We start from the raw sequence: 19,015 nt of genomic DNA, 5'->3' as shown, positions 1-19,015 counted from the left end.
TAATAACATAGAATGTCACTTTCTCTGCGAAACGTCGTTATTAGATAAATTCCAATTATATGAAATGAGAGACATCACGATTTTAAAACATACCTACTCGTACTTGCCTATCAATCAAAATTGCGAAGAAGAAAAGCTATAATTATAATCGTTTGCTTACCTACATTAGATTCGTAAGAAAAATCTTTGCCTTTAAATATATATATATTATAAATAACATCAGATTTATAGGACGTATAGAAGGTATATATTATATACGCCACAAACTTACGAGTATGATAAAATTAGGTAGGTATATCAAAGGTTGAGCCACACGTGCGGATTCGAAATAGACTATATTCTGACTATCACCTCCTGTATTATAGACAACGAATAGTCTTAAACAGGGGGACGTACTTGCCAGTCTTTTATTTAACGTAACCAGTGACGTCCCGTGGGGGTAGACAGATTGAGCGTCGCTTGGGGGCGGCAGTTACTTGAAGGGCGGCAAACCGATGAAAATCATTTGGTATATATAGAAATAACTACCTAAACTAAACTGAGTACTTAATAACAAAAATATCGTTCCTTTCAAAAATTCAGCTTACTGTGCGGAAATAAAATGCATAAATTAGCTTAAAAGTTTCGCGATGTCTAGTTTACCTCCGTTGCCATTCGACGTCCTCGGTGACGGGTAACGAGCACGGATATTAAAAAATATTGTATAAAAAATGGGGCGCCATTATGGCGCTGCCCAGGGGCGGCATTTTGTCTAGGGACGTCACTGAACGTAACCCAATTGAAAACCAATGTCATAATATTTTATAAGTCAATTCAATTATTGGCATAATAGGCTGATGATATCGATGTCAATAACCGGTCCCTAAAAACCCTCAATGAGGTATTTTTTTCCCTATTTCAATTAATATAACCTTATTAATGAAATGTTCAATAGTGAAATGGTTTACTGACTGAATTTTAAATTATATAGGTAGTATATATTTGAAACAATGACGGTTTATAATTATAATTTACTACTATTAAAAATACAATTTAAAAAAAAAGATATCGAGCCGGGTTTTCCACAAAACGTGAGTGAAAATTATAATATACGAAATTTCTTCATTTCTCTGGTATAATTTATTATGCAGTCACGTTCTCCAGGAAATGAAATGAACAGATGAACATATTTATGTAGATTGGTTGTTTGGTCTATAAAAGAGTTTTTCCATAACGATACGAACCATTATAGCATTTATTGGACTTTTTAGTCTGGATAAATTGGAAACTAGAGCATCATTTATCAGTTGGCTGATTGAAATCAAAGTAGTGCAACTTGTTTTTTGCCGCATTCTTTATTTTCCCACACTATTTTATATGATCTGTTATATGGTAAACCGTGTCTAATACGTGAATAATTATTACGATTGAATTCCGTAATAATTTATTTAGAAGCCATTTGACGATACTATCTTTTCTTTCCCAATTAGTTCAGGATATTTTCACTAATCACTGTCGCGTATACTATTATTGACAATTTCATGAGTCGGCAATAATAATAATAATAAGTTAATGATATAATTATTTATGGAATTTACTATTTCAGTGAATCTGTTGAAATTTGATTGAATTGTTTGCAGTTTTTGATAGATGCAGATTAAAATATTGAAGTTCGAAACTGTAAAACGAATCCGCAAACGTAATAGGTACATGATTGAACCCTTTCCATTGAGTGCTTTTTTAGACACCCATTCAATAATATATTAGCTAATCCTTATTTTCTCAACACCAAGGCCCAAGGCAATATTTCAATTACCTATAAGAAAAAATACATTTTAAAACTACACAATAACCTAAAATTACAAATTTTAATTAAAATCAATAGTATCTATACATACTTACATAAGATTTAAGAATGTTAAAATCTTATAATCGAAAATATATTATTATAATTGGCCGAATTTGAAAACCTAGAATATCGTAGCTATTTGAATTAACTTGCATAGCTCATAGACGTATCGGCATCTTAAAGAATAAGAGCACTCACCCAGACAGTGAAAGATGTGAGGAAATTGGATTATTTCTTGGATTTATGTTTCTGAGATTTCCAAAAATTATATGGATACTGAAGTATTTTTAAATGCTTATTTATTTCTTTTCTTTTTACCATGTTCGACCCTCAGAACATCATACACGTCTAACACGAGAAATAGATTTTAGCCACTTTTTCAGCCCAGCGGGCCCATACCCTGAGTCCAAACATACATTGAAAAACACCGTGTGAATTTTATAGACTTGGGATTTTAACCCGAGATCTACGACATTATAAGCCGACCCCTGACACGTTACCACTAGGCCATTGTGGGATATGGATCTTGTTAGTTAACATTAACCTGATTTAAATTTATGTTGGTCGCCAATCACCATATCTTAGTGGAATTTGAACACTTCAGATATTATCACCGCAGTTATTGAAAATTATTTACAAGAACGAAAATTCATTTATTTATAGATAGATATACATGTTCAAATCCCACTCGGTGTAATTTCTAAATTTTATTGTTAAAACGTTTTTCTATAAAATTAATGTAACATTCCTAAGTTGTGTGTATATTAAATTTAGGCTTCAATAAAAATGTAATCTACTCAATAGAATTATTATAAAATAAATGTCTAGTAATAGGCTTTTAGACATAAAAATGCCTAGGACCCAGGAAGATCTTAAAACGGTCTTGACCTTATCCAGCGGAAGTATAATGGAAGATGTATAACATCCCCCCCCCCCCCCCCCCACGCCATGTCCTCGCAAATAATGAAAATACTTATATACAATATTATGTTAATTGCGACTGTCTACACCAGCGATACTCAACCTGCGGCCCGCGGGCCACATGCGGCCCTTTAAGCTTTTATGTGCGGCCCGAAACACATTTATTATCAGGAATTTCGTATATCATGAGATTCGTTTCGACTTTGACGCACAGTTAGTGACACCCGAAGAGTATTGTCATTATGGTCCACATCAGATCTGGTATAAGCGTGTTGCTATTGCACACGATTAATATTAAAAAACACGCATAATTTTTAAAATCTCAAAAATGTTTTGTGAAAAAGGGGGGGTTTCATGATTTTCTTCGACACACCAGTAGTGATGCGGCCCGCGTTACTTTACAAATATATGTATTTGGCCCGAAGAAAAAAAAGGTTGATTATCATTGGTCTACACTCTACCTGATCTGCGGTCAGGGTTTATTATCTGATAAATAATCAATCTGGCTTAGCAATTACGCAATCTCTTCTTATGATTATTAAGTCACCGTTTGTGTATATAGGTACCTATTATAATTTATCTAACGCGTCGACTCTCACATTCTAATCCATAGGTGCGTAACCTTTTTGACATAAATGCTAGTAACTTTTCATTTATACTGTTTGATATCGATCGATTTGTTTTCTACATTATACTAATTAATGACGTATAGAAAATTACTTCTATATAGATCAATACACGCGGCATGCGAAATATATATGATACAAGAGCGAATTATGTCGATGATTCGATGAATTTTCCGAGTAATAAATATGCAAAACTATTTTATCTAAGTATACCTAGATATATTCACATAATTGACTTTTCACATAGATTCTGATGATGCTGGAAAACGAAAACCTGGTAGCTAAAACTGACCATCATGGAATTGTACAAAACTATCATATCATATATTAAATTTTAATTCAATTTTCAAAAATAGTCGCTAGACAGTATACATTTAGAAATTAAGGGGGAGAGGCATGCCAGAAGAGAACCTAGCGGAAAAATACGAAGCTTGCAATTTAAGATTTTTTTTTGATAATTTACAATTTCAACTGTATTAATTAATAAATATGTATCACATCTTATTATTACATTATATTTTATGGTCATATTTATTATTAAAATTTAGTATATTAAGTTTTAGATTTTTTGTCGTTTAGATTTTTGACTAATTCATCATTTTAATATTTTTTATATTTATTTTAAAAAACATCGATTTTTATAAAAATATAAATGTGTATAACTTGAAATCCTTTTTATTGATATCGAATCTAGCTTCAATATTGGGACCATGCCTAAAATAAAATTTGATATAAATAAAAAGACTTTTTCCCTGAAACGAAAAATATGGAAGAATCTTAAGTGGTCAAAGCTAAAGTATCTTCTACCTACTAACAATCATTCTTCTCGACTTCAAGTGACTAGTTAAGGCTATACCTCAGTTGAGGCATGGTATAAAAAGATCGTGGCTAGGCGATGCGCGGATTGTGCAAATGACGCGTGCCGAACGAAATATAATCTGTCATATAAATCCAACATGCGTCCATTTAATGTTCTGTTTATTGTTCTATTATTAACAATAATAATATATTCATTGACATGTTTTCTTTTTCAAATAAATAGGTAACGTTTTTTAGTCATCTTTACACGATTTAAGAATTAATACCCCCGTCGCCATCACGAAACAAATTGACGTGTTCACAGCTTTTCCCGATTGCCAGCGAGTCCAAAATATCGTCGCACCTATAGTTGAAAATTATTTGCCGTTTCACTGAATTACCGTCTTAAGGCGTACAAGAGTAAAGGAAGGAAAATTGTTGAAAATTAGTGGTACGTGGGACCAATTTATAAGAATAAATTTAATCAAGGGATCGTTTTTATCATATTCCCACAGATCTTAACGGCCATAGCTAATCTGATTTTTTGCCCAACATAAGAATTCCCCACCCTACAAGTACCTACCAGTTATCTGCCTAACGTCATAAAAAATCTTACTATGTATTATAGTTTATTTTAATGCGATGTGAACTCATGAAACGGTGCTGTAATAAATGGTTTGACACCCAGGATCTTTCTACATCTCCAAACTAAACATTACGAGTAATCTGTCAATGTGAATACAATTTAATATTACCGGATAGCAAATCATTAGTGATTTATACTCGCCTCTCGGCGGACTTTTTTTACACTTCCGAGCCAACGTAAACACCTTCTTCTATAAATGGCAATTCATGATTGGAGTTATATAAACTGAATAAGCTTCAAAGTGTACCTGTCAACCAGTCAGTCACTCAGCCAGTGCTTCATTATACACGCTAAGTATACAATACTCATAATGAAGTGAGATTTTAACAGACCTACCTATATTAATACTTGTCTTCTAATAATAAAATGAGTGGGTAGGTAAGTAAATCCATTACAATCTTAATGATATTCAGTATAACTAGAGAGGGGAATTGGTTATCAAACTGTATCATTTCATGGCGCCCTTTAAGACGGTACTTCAGCGAAACGGCAAATAATTTTCAACTATAGGTGCGATGAAATTTCGGACTGGCTGGCAATCGGAGAGCGAAAGTCGAGCTGTGAATACGTCGATTTGTTTTATGATGGCAACGGGAGAATTAATTCTTAAATCGTGTAAAGATGACCGACATCAACCCCACTTCTCCACTCTGCTTGGTCTTCCTCTCTATTTTTCCAGTCGATTATTTCCAATACTCACAAGTCTTTCTGTTTGTAACCCATCCAGTCACCGAGGTTACGATCGTTCTGCCCTCCATGTCCCAATTTAAAGTGAGAAAGATTCGACGATGCTTGGTTATAAACACACTTATCACGTAACTGGCCCATTGCAGGCGTTGGATTTTGATAAATTGTCATGCAAAAAGTTCATGATCATATTATGAACGACCCACATATACAATCCTCGCAAATTTTGCCAAATATCTTTAGGGTAATAATTATACACTGAAATTACCAACAGTTAATGTCCACGTATTTAAACCATAATAAACGAGTATACATACAATATGTATTTATGACGGAATCTCAAAATTCTTCGATAACAAAGAACATTTACATACTTTCCTAATTTATTATACAACGGACAAGCTGTAATAATAATTGATTGAAGACCAATAAATATAATAATAACTTACTACATTATTAGAGCACGTCAATTATCTTCTTTTTTACCATGTTCGATCCTAATAAGATTATTATTATGGTCCTACACATAGTGGATGTTGTATTAAAAGAAATGGAGTGAAAGAAAGTGCTCATACTGACGCGTCTTTCGTGTTCACTTGTCGGAGTATTCTTAGATTCAGATTTCTTTCAGATTATTTTATCGTATCTTGGAGACCTTGGAGTTCATCTGATTTAGTGGTTCTGTGTTATTAATAATTGTTGACAAATCGATATTTCCAGCTGTCTTGATACAGGGAATGGCTTGATTTAGATAGATGCGTTACATGATAAATAATACACTAGCATTAACACGCCTTTTACAAATGTAATGCATAGGTCAATGCTACATATTTATGCGAAATCGATATTACCACCGGTTTTTGTGTGAAAGACTAGTCTGAGTTTGACAGCTGATGAATAACAGGAATGTATAGTATTTATAAATAGCACTGATAGTTACTATATTTGATTTGATATTTTTTGTAATTCAATTTGAAACGAGAAAGGGTGAATCAATATGTCAAGCAATCTGGGATCTGATTTTGACAGCTGAACAGCGGTCCACTCGTTGCTTGTGCAAAAAGATATGCTCAGGCTTTATTAATCTAAAGATGGCGCCGAGTCCATACTCAAGGACCAAACACACGTTGAAAAAGAGCATGTGAATTTTACAGACCCTTGATTCAAACTCGAGACCCACAACATTACAAGTCGACACGTTACCACTTGGCCGTCATCTACTTAGCGATTAACCTAAACAGATTTTTAACTTCCTACAGTTTCAAGTGGGCAACTTGAAAACTAATCGATGTAGACAGTCATCAAAATTATTATTGCAACTAAAATCGCTATTCCGTTATATTATTATTGTTTATAAAATATTTGACACACATTTTAAATTGAGCCGGTTTCACACGACGAATCGATTTGTACGGAATCACATACTTGGTTGGTTTGCCTACGCTGCGGTTAGGTGCAATTTTGGTGAATCACCAACTCAACACCAGTGTTGCCATATTTTCAAAGTGGAATTATAGTACAGAGCCTCCAAAATTATAGTATTTCGGCAAAAAAATATAGTACTCGTTAAATGGCCAATACTTTGTTACATGTTCAAAAAATTGCACGTTAAGTGATGAACGAGACCTTTTTTAGACAATAATTACTTGTAAGGTAATTTGTAACTTATCTAATCTCGTACATAGCACACATACTATAATTATTATAGTACGGTTGGCATCACTGATGTGTACGCAGTTTTGGCTATAAAAAAGTCGTCAAAATTATTATATGTATCACTATAATGTCTGGTCCCGGTCTTAGGATCGCAAACATAATATCGACCACAGCCATACGTGCATAAATCAGTCAACCACAGTGAGACGATTTTAATGCATTTGATACATCGTTGAGTGGGTAACTAACTGTTGTTAGTTTTGCATACTGCTTCGTTTTATTATAATTTGTGATTAATTAATACTTACCCACCATTGGCCTAATGCGCGGTGAAAAAAATAACGGAGAACCAGTTTACTTACTTATTATAGTGATCGGCTCGTCGACATCATCGCCATTGTTTTAAAGATTTAGAGTAATACAGCGTGATTTTTGAATCGTGATTGCATACTATTATCGTAGATGTATTCATAAGAAAAATGTTCAACGTGAATACTAATGAGAAATACTTCACATTTAATAAATATGCAAAAAAAACAGCTGAAAGTAGTTACATGCCGTGTGACACTGCCCTAATTTTATTAATCGATTACTTGATGTTTGTCTATGTCGAATATTAGCTAATTTATAATATCATTATAACTTGTGAGACTCAGCTCCCCGACACCCAAAGATTGTCGAATCGAATCGAGAATTTTTTCTTCTGTCTTGGATTCCATTTCCTTGGAGCTCTTTACTATGTGAAAATCTATTACCTACCAAATTGATATTATTAAAAATAAATTACTAATAACATGTATTATTTTACTATTATCTACATAAACCCTTTCAGTATGACAGTTTTAAGTTGAATTGAATTTTGGTAAGCCAAAAAAAATATATTTCAATATATACGCTGAAGTTCTAGTTTGATTCAATTTATCTATTTTTACAACGTATATGTATTAAAAATATTAAAATATATAAATAATGCAGTTATATCTATAACAGGGATGGTGAACTTAGTGCACCAGTGGCACGCGAGATGATTTTGCCTGGCACACGAATGTTTTATGTTGAAGAGAGAAACAATAGATATAATTTTAAAAGTATATTTTTTACAAAAAAGTTTTACAAATAGGTAAGTACTCGTACCTAAATATATTATAAAATATTAAAAATTGCGTATTTTCTTCGGTTTTTAATAATATTTATCAATCGATGCGCAAAAGGAAACGACAAGATTCACGCATAAATGATATATCGCATTGTATAAAAAATAACAGGCAGATACTCTTCAAGAATAAGCGTTATAATTAATTTAAATTGAATAGATCTGTTCTTAGGTTTTATGCATCACACATAATAATATTATAGTACTGACCGCATCAGGCGGCGGGGAAAGCCGCGTCGCAGAGAGGACGCTTCATATGAAATTTTGGCGTCAATTTGTGCATAGAGAACCAAACTAAGTAGGTATTATATAATTACTCAAGAACCCAATTACTTATAATTTTTGAACTTTTGTAATACAATTTTTATTTCTTTCATTTTTTTCCTGCTCTAACTACTTGAAAAACTGCTCGGCACGTCAGATAGTCAAAAAATAATATTTCGGAAATTTTGGCACGCGTAGGTAAAAAGGTTCGCCATCCCTGATCTATACGTTATAAACTAAGTACTGTCTTAAACATTCACGTCATATGTCACGGTTATGTCAGAGTATCTTAGTAATATTTTTTTAATAGTAATTAACAATTTTATTAATAATAATTAAATGATTTATGAATTGACATGCAAATCGATTTTTTTATAAGCCACATTAAATCTCACGTAATACTTTTGCTTAAGGCATAGTAATTGTGAACAATGACTACACACTTTTATCTTTATAAGTACTACAACATACTAAAATGTTGTTCAGTAAGTGGTCCTCATGTAATCTTTCTCTATTTGCAAGCACGTTTACTTATTTTTTACCTGTACCTAATATGCTATTCATAACTGATTTGAATTTTGTTATCTTACGTAAAAGCCACGATCGTGATATTGTATCTTTATCTTGTCAATATGAAAACCTTCAGGTAATAGTCTACTAACGAATGTTTATGATACTCGTATGTTAAACATATCGTACATAGACTATTCGGTATGATTTTCTATTTGAAACATATTATATCAATACAACATTAGTAACAACTCTATAAAGACATTTTTTCAATACTGGAGAAAAGAGATTTACCAGGTAATATTTTAAATCAAGGCTTTTACAACAGTAATTTTGATTCGTCTACCTACAACGTTATGATTTCTCCAAAATTTAGTTTTTACATAAATACTTTATTTAGGTTATAAACAGTTAGTTTTTTTCATTATTTGTGATACAAGGTTTACGAATGTAATTATTATAGATAATTTAGACAACTTTATGTATTGACATGTCTTTAAGTTTCAGCGATACTAGACCCTGGGAAGTTTTCTCTGTAAGATCAAACTATCGAAGTAATTATCAATGTATGGGAAAAAACGTACCTTCCTAAGTTTATATCGTACTTTCCCGCTAAATCATTGCCTAGATATAACATCATTTACAGTATTTACACTTTTCTGACAACGTTAGTTCCACACATTGAAATTCCTATTTCATTCAGTTTTTAATTAACTTTAAAAGATTATTCTTGCACGATACGAAGATCAATCAATGCGAAGCGAAAGCCCAAAATGTTGAACTGGAAATATGGGACTTTCAGAATGATATAATGGCACAACATTGTCTTTTATTTTTGTCATTCATCAACATATTTCTTTTTGATTCTGGTAGATATTGGCGAGCAGAACGTTTCACATGAGATGGCATTTTGCAAATCAAGCATCATATCCGAATGGGAGTCGGGTTGGATCAACATTAAACTCGATGTGGAATATGTGTCATGATAACTGTGGACGGCAGTTCTACGCCTTCATTGTGAAAATGCTGCTGTAAGGAAGCAAGTTAAAGCACCTTACGAAGGCACAGAGAAACCGTATAATAAGCTTCGAGAACAGATGCTTTCGGCAGATACTGATAATGCGACGGTATGACTTTAGAAGTAACGAAGTGATAATAGGGGAGACAATTCGGCTTCTCGTCACATCGTAGGTGAAATTGGACCTGGCTCGGCCACTTCCTACGTGTGCCTCAAAAGAGCCTAAATCTGGCTTACACGAGGCACTTATACGAGGTATAAATGAGAACTCTGCCATTCTGGGCAGTGTTGACCTGTGTGTCCCTGATAACTATCTTAGAAATAGAGACCATCAGTTGTTTATTCTCTCAAGGTGCAGAACCAACCTGCCACTGGTAATGCCAATTGGGAGGGCGATAACTATGTTCAACGAAATTGCTTCGGGTGTTGATATATTCCACCTACGTGAGAATGGGTTTAGGTAGACGTTGTTTTATAAATTCTTGAAATAGGGTCTGCTTAACTCATCCGGTGTACTTCCTTGTACCTATCTAATTTATCTACTCATCTATCTATTTTTTTGTAATAGTGTTATATTTATATATCTTTGTTTCTAAATATCATGTTGTGAACGTCTTAAACTTATAATTTGTAATGTCCACAATATGTTTAAAAAAAAATATGATTTTTTTTTAATACAGACATCATGGAAGGCCGATAAATACTATCCACGGCGTACCTATATACGGAGATGCAAGTTCCTGACATGACCTGAGAAGATCTGGCGGATGACGCGGATTCTGGAGGTACCGCGCGATGTTCATGTGCTCTAACTAATGAGCAGACATGGACTAAGATGTTAAATTTTGAAAGTTTCATTGGAATAGATTGTAATTGTACTTATAATCAAAAACCAGCTGCCGCCAATGTTCTATGCATGTTTGTCAGTAACTACATAGTTTGTTAATCCGGTAGAACATGATAGTGAGTGCTTGTTTTTTACTACTCATATTAAATACACCCCACTGAAAAAAACCGAAAGGCCAGAGAGTATATCGTGATCACGTAAATGTCAAGATCACGTTACATAAGTAATGAAATATAAAACTGTAGGTTTACGTGTAGAAATGACCAATGTAACATATGAATTAATCACGCACGTTTCTACCTTTAATAAATTTCATTCATGATAACTCCTAATATCCATACTACGAGTAGTTTAATTGTATTTCTAATATAACCTTCCATAATAAAATAAAGAAGATATTTTAATGGTAAGTTTTAAAAATATACCGGAATATTTAAATGTCATTGACACGAGAAAGAGAAAATCCCTTTGATTATATTTCGCACCTGATTATTGAGGTGAATTTTTGATTGGCAGTTCGATTGAACTAGTTAGTTACAAAATAGCGTAAGTAACGAAAAATCTTCTAAGGATTTTACACTATATATTATAATTATAAGCAAGGGATTACGGTTCGGTTAAGTATGTAAGTACATTTTAGAAATATTATAAAGTGACATCAAAATGTTTTTGGATATTAGTTTAATTAGAGCAGTCGTTATTTTAGAATAATTATTGTTGGCGATACCCAAGTATACTTTGGTTACAAAATCAATGTAGGTAGAGCATGGCCCCCACAAGGGGGAGGGTGACAGGGCTTTAGTCTAGGGGCCCAGGCTTAGGAAGGGCCCGGCGTGACGAGTCGACCAGATAAGTGAGATAAAAACAGATCATAAATTTGCTCTAACAGTAAAAAAAAGTTGCCTGCGGCGCTATTTTCCTTAACTTATATTAATAATTAAAATATTCGGTTGTACCTACGATGCAATTTTTAACCGTGTGCCGATAACAACTCCATAATTCAAAAATGGATGTACATATTATTAAACAAACAAAAAATCGCTAAAAATACACCTTAATTTAGCGATAGGTAGGGGGACCACCAAACATCCTAGCCTGGAGGCACGCTTCAGGATGTAGGGGCCATGAGGTAGAGTTTTGGGTTTCAGTAAATGATTGAGTAATGTCATTGACATGGCTGAGTGCAAACCTCAGCGTATCCTGGTTCCATTTTTACATCTACGACTTACATCTACGAAGCTGGATTTTCGGCGATAGCTGTAATACCTAGTACAGACCTGATGCAACAATATTCATTATTTGTACATAATATAATATATTATTATATTGGTCTATAACGGAAACTTAGGGTAGTTGTGTTTAGTTTGATTCAAATTTCTATGTGTGGTGAAGAACTGGATTCCGCTATTGGCATTTTTATGTCGCCGTGAAACTCAACAGTTTAAAAACCATTCTACGATTTCAAAGAGTATGATAAATTTAATTTAAGTCAGATTATTTCCTCTACACGATTAAGTAGAAATTAAGTCTTGCATATTATGAATAACGTGAAAAATGATTATCCTGTTGTGTCATCAGGATATCACTTTTAAAATTACTATAAAAAATATAATATCTAGAACCAAATATGTTAAGGAAAACATATCATCATACAATTTAAAATATTGGGTTGGATCATTTTATCAGTGATAATGTGTATTTGTAATAATATTTGCACGACTATAAAGAATACGCATATATTTTTAAGTAAAATTAAAATATACCTTAACGCCATGAAACTTTATTAATTAATTATGTATTTTATTTAAAATCAAATGCCATGTTGCGCAAACAAGAATATGCTTAGTTTGTGACTTACTGTATAGTCAGTATTATAGTTTATTTTGAATATGTATGTCTACGAAGATTTTTTTATTGATACTTTACTAAATTATCATTTAAAATGGTTCATAACCAGGGAACTCAGAAATAATGGGAACTGAAATACCTAACGGGTGTGGAGTAACAAGCAACCGATCTCGAGTGTGGAAGAATGTGGGATAAACTTAAACACGTGTCAAGAATACGCTTGTGCTCCGTTCTGACAACTGCTCTTGGTTTATGCACTGACGCTCATTAAATATTGGTGTATTTGAAGGTTGCAACACACACTATTGCACGTCTATAATGTGTGGTTCATTTTCATAGGACACTCACACATTCAAAACCCTGCGTCAAAATGTAGTGTATTGTATAGCCTATCGGAATTATATTTATTTATTAATCTGTATTTATGAATGTGCAATTAATAAGAGAATATTTCTTTATTTGTTAAGTTGTTCAGGTGTTTATTAAATAGAATAAATTAATATGCTTAATATTATATACATTAGTGACAATTTATAAAATAATATTGATAGATTAAGGAAATTCGTTATCTGCATCGTATTTGCATTCGGGTTGAAACTTACTCATAATCAATCAGTATTAGTCAAGTTTGTTTAATATGAAATGATTCATATATGTAATTTACCTATAATATGTGTGTTTACAAATTATAAAATAAGTAATGAATGACCTTTTTAAATTTTACTCAAATACGTTTATAAGCATCTTCGCAATGCTAAATATATTAATTAAGCACCAATTAATGGATTTCATACATTAACGTAAATTTTAAACTATACTTCACTATTAATTTTGTATTTGATTTCATTTCGAGTTTGTTTTTATTGTTTTGTCCACGTAAAAACTCTATATCCCCTCTCTTTTTTATCTAAGACTTTGTCTAATAAATCATTCAAATTATAACAGACAGCAGTCCATATCCATAAATACTCTATCGTTAAAATATCATCTCTATATTTGGAGATATAAGTAAAACTAGTTGATCCAATTTCCCAAATAAATCAATGGAGACCATTCTATGAAAGTGTTATTTGGATGTGTTCATTAATTTATGACTCGATCTATATTTCGAGCTTGAAACTGTATCATGTAATAATATATATTTCCACAAGTTGTTTGCATATGAGTGTGAACAGACTTTTATTTAATCTGGTAATTTAGTTACACGGTTTTTGCAGCTCAGAAAAACGGCTAATTGAGCCTATCGTTATCGTCATGAATAATTAAAAATCAAAAGCGCACATGACGAACGTCAAGCAGAAACAATAAACATCACGATTGCATTTAAAATCTCTCACCTATGCAGCTGCGAGAAGTACCTTCATCACACCACCTTACACTCCTCGGCACGATCGTTTGCCAACCGGCACGCAAATCAAACGAAAGCTATAATGGATAGAGAATTGCAACAAATTGGCCAACTTTCAACTCACTGCAGTAATTACAAACACCGGCGACTGTACTGATAAGTGATAACACATACACCTTGTCAAACCACTACAGAATTTCAACTAACATTCACCAACTACAAAATCGTTTTATCAGATAAACAAATCACAACCATTAATACTGGATATCTACGTTGAAAATCTTCTCACATGGCTATAATCTGTTATTGTTTCTCACGGCCAGTATTGTTTCTCGCTGGTTTTCTTTTATAAATAATCGATCAAATATTGCTGTCGACGCTGAATGTACGTACACTCGGTTGTCAACGATGTTGTTTGAACAGTTTGCGCGGTTCGTATCGAGACTCGATGCACGCGAGCGACCGACGCCGCCTGAGTTATAAAGTCGACTGTCAAGTGGCAAACTCACAAAGCAACAATATGTGAAATCAACTGTGGTTTGCACTGTAGACTGAGCTGAGGTTTACCTCTATGGAGCTTACCTCTGGGAGGCTTGTTTGTCTACATATATTATAATTTATAAATAATACCTCAGTGGATAGATTCACTCGTGTTTGTTGGATCTTTTCTTACCTTTGCCTTTTTAGCGAAGTCTGGGCGTTACTAAAGCAGATCTGCATTCAGGACACCAGAAAACTGAAAGAATTTATAAATACATACCAATCTAAGTACTAAAGTATTCAGATTTTCAACAAAAAATCTATGTAATCCACAAAAAGAAAATCACAGTCGTCTTCATATTTTTGCTGAAAAAAATATTGCCTAGTCACTAAAGAACGACAATAGCTGTTATATTTATGAATTTAATTGAATTACAGCATCATTTCACCATCGGCACTACAACGAAACGTACCCACTCCCAGGAAACGTCTCCACTGCCCTATGTCTACCGCAAGCTCCCTCCACCGCCTCAGTCTCAGGAATGCTGTGTCTCTTTCTATATAGTCCAGCCACCGCAGTCTAGGTCTCCCGACCCTCCTTTTCCCTTCTGGTCTGTTGAAGAGAAGCCTCTTTGGTGGTTGGGTGTCTTCCATCCTTGAGACATGGCCTGCTCAACGAAGTCGCCCCACTTTCACGTGTGAGACTACAGGGGGATCTTCATATAGTTCATGGTTCATTACAGCATCACAAAGTGGAACTTATATTAATCATTTTATCGACCCATTATCCAACAAAAAAAATACAGTCACCTATGTAAATGTATTACCCGCTGGCTTGGTAGACTCATAATCTACACTGCCTTTTCGAAAACCAACCGGAATCTGACATCTCGGCATGACCTCTAAGTAAAATGGTTGTTGCCATATTGATATTGCTTAAAAGCATGAAAATTACCTAACTACATGATTTTTGAAGATATCTGTAATATGCTACATGTAGTAAAGTTCCTTAATTTTATGAATGAAAGAATCATTTTTTGAATCAAAATACTGAAAATGGCTCTCTTCTTAATGATGATAATCACGTGGTTGATGATAGTTCAAGATTAATATTCTGTTTGTGGCTACACTTTTATACCCAATATTCAGCGCTCGAAATGGACCGGAACGCACCGGAGCGCAGCTCCGGTTCGTGAATTCCTCGAGATTATCGCTCCGTCTCGTGGAAAAATTGCATCATTTACATATTTAAATCTAATTTTTAAAGTTTATACGAAACTGAAAAATTAACTCAATTTTCATCTACCTTGTCGACAACATTATGCCCAAATCTTGCATGCCACAAAACTGTCCCATCAAACCGTCTAATCTTGGTAGGTATATAACAAAAAATCTACTAAGTACATACACTCTTTTTATATAATCTTACATAAATATTTTAATATTTTCGGAAAATTATCGAGCGCTCCGGTTCGTAAAATTGCCCATTTCGAACGCTGCCAATATTCATTACCCATTCTTAATCAATCTTTGTATCAATACGGTTGATAATAATAATTGTAATAATGCAGTTTGCAATTACTTCATAATAATTGAATAAAAATACATACTCTATCAGCTATCTAATAAAACACAATATTACGTTCTGTAAAATATTTTCCCGTCACCCTAATAATGCACGAAAGAACGATTTTAGCAGTAAAATTCACTATTCATAGTTTTTTCATAATGAAAGTTATAATATGTATATAAATCATGGCCTAGCTCGTCATAAAGTTGATTAAATTAATCACAAAACTGAAAAACCTTCAAACTGAAACTTTTTATGATATTTATGCCATGTCATAACTGTTACAAATATGTTATTATAACAGACTAATTTAATAATTTTGCAATAAATAAAATCGAGAAGACGTTATCATTCATGCAAGATCAAGAAACAAGCGATCTATGGCTCAATATATTATTTTAGTTAAGAAATATTTTACGAGTTTATTTAAATTTTAAAAAAAAATAATTGCAGTGCGATTCTGCACTCAAGAGATTTATATCGTTAATCAGATGTTAACAACACATGAGCACTCGTGGAGTTTTTGTTATTAATAAGCACACTATGCAAAAGTTTGCGACGCTTGCTTATGTACTGGGCAGGTATATTATATACTTAGATAATATTATTGTACTTAAGGGTGAGAAAAACGTTTTAAGCAAAAACTGCAATTTTATACATTTTAACATGTACTTAAATTGTTTTTTTTTTCATGAATCTAACTTTGATACGGTCACATAATAATAATGCTCGAATCACAGCTAAAGCCGCGTTGACAGGGTCCAAGTACGATCCAAGTACATTTGGACCGAGTGCCATCCAAGCGCACTCGTATGAGACATCTTCATACTAATTATTCCTATCCAAGCTAACTTGGATGAGTAGGACGCGGTCCAACTAGTTTGGATAGGAATAATTAGTATGAAGCTGTCGCTTGGATGGCACTCGGTCCAAGTGTATTTGGATCGTACTTGGACCGTGTCAACGCGCTTTTAGAGAGATTGTAGTAGGTAGTATTGCCATGATACTGAAACTCGGTAAGCTATTTATAAACAAATATTTCGAATTAAACACTTTTTGTTTTCTAGCAATCATCATCGCAGTCTCTGCGTTTTCTAGTAATAAAGGTATATGTATTTTTAATAAAAATACACCATTAAAACTATGAATTATTTAAAATTTTCATCGAGACCTTTTTGAAAACTTTTGACACTGCATTTCTATGAAACACTAAGTAAAAACTGTTCAACCAACGTATATTTTATAACATTTTACAACGTTTTTTTTTAACTCGTATTCTTATTTGTCCGGTGGTTCTTTGTCCGGTACAAATCTTTCAATCGATTTTTAACTAACTTCCTGACTAGCTAAACATTTGAAACTTTTAGAACATATCAGAACACGATGCCAATGCATTTTTTTAATACTTTTAGCCATCTTTAAGTAAAATTGAATTCATTTTCAGTTAATTCTGTTTGCTTGAAAAGTTATTTCGACACCATTATTGGTTGCTAGGGGTCTGGGGTCCTAGCAACTAAATTATTAATATATACGTGCGTTACTATGGAAATCAATATGACATATCAAAATGACATTTCAGTATTATTTCTATCAAGTACAAATTTTTTTGATCGTCAAGTCAAGTTTATATGATTCAACAGAAAATTTAAAGACGTTGTATATAAAAAGTTCTTTTTATATTGTAATTATTTACTGTTAATTTATCGCTGTATTTTTTTTTGAATATTAATGTTTTAGACCAATATCAACATACAATAACAATAAAATAAAAATATATCGAAGTACCTACACACTTTCGTCTGTAATATCACCACCAGAATCTGAAACATCTTCAGAATTAGTTTTCAATTTCTCTGCACTTTCCAATAAAATATTATTTTCCTCGCCATCGTTTATGTTATACGACGCCCTCCGAATTCGGAGACAAACAGTGTGTGGCACTTTGACGAAAAGCTGCAATGAATTCATATTTGTAGATAAGTAAATACCGAATGATTCATATAATATCTACCTATTTTGTTATTTAATTTATTCAGAAAATAGTATTTTCAAAATACTAACTTATAATAATTCGATTCACTCACTGTAATGTAGAATTATACAAATAATGTAAAATTGAGTGCCTGGTCAACAAGTGTTTTTATAATAATTTCGTAATATACGGGTACGAATGTCCGACAGCATTTCATTGTTGCATACCCCTCTCTAATAGTCGAAGCAAGAACAGATTCACTAGAAATCACAAAACCGATTTGCCAGGGGCGGATAAATGATTATAATTTGCATCTATCTTAACACAACAACTAAAAGAATATAATAAGCTACTTAATAAGACTTCTCATAGCGAATTTGCCTGGCAATATTTAAAAATGATTGAAGCGCTTTACTTTCACCGACTCGTCGGTATCACGATCTCTATACCGCAGAACGCGGCAATCTTTGTTTTTTTTTCTTCTTACGTTAAAAGTTTTCTGATTTACGGTCAATAATTTCTGTTGATAATATAATCAATACCCGAAAGCGCTATCAATATTACCATATTTATCATTACCCATTCACTCACCGCAATGCGTCTAAATTATTTTTTTCTAAAAAATCCATAAATTTTAAATGAACCATTATTTTTTCATATTTGCAAATAAATGATTTGATTATTTTTATTGATAATTTAAAATAATTATATTCTTGTCGTGTTTTTGGAACATGGTGATATTATTGAATCAATTCTTCTTCTTTCGTTTATGTATTTGTCAACCTGAAGAATGCTGGATACCGGAAGTCGGGACAATATCAACGTTTCTAAGCCAAAATGATA

At 32.9% G+C, this 19,015-nt stretch overlaps 1 protein-coding gene across 1 annotated transcript in view; it reads right to left on the bottom strand.

Annotated features, from left to right (window-relative positions):
• Positions 1 to 14,644, bottom strand: part of LOC147072056 (myosin-IIIb-like) — a 78,328-nt gene extending 63,684 nt beyond the window's left edge. Inside the window, exon 1 of the mRNA XM_085947830.1 lies at positions 14,140 to 14,644. The gene's annotated coding sequence lies outside the window, so the exon portion shown is untranslated. The remainder of the gene's footprint in view (positions 1 to 14,139) is intronic.
• Between the last annotated feature and the right edge of the window lie 4,371 nt (positions 14,645 to 19,015).

Source organism: Rhyacophila brunnea, unplaced genomic scaffold, assembly GCF_057557595.1.
Source record: "Rhyacophila brunnea isolate RB1 unplaced genomic scaffold, BYU_Rbru_1.0 scaffold_2, whole genome shotgun sequence".
Taxonomy (NCBI): Eukaryota; Metazoa; Arthropoda; class Insecta; order Trichoptera; family Rhyacophilidae; genus Rhyacophila; species Rhyacophila brunnea.
Note: the sequence above shows the minus strand (reverse complement) of the source record. Positions and strands in the feature narration are given on the sequence as shown.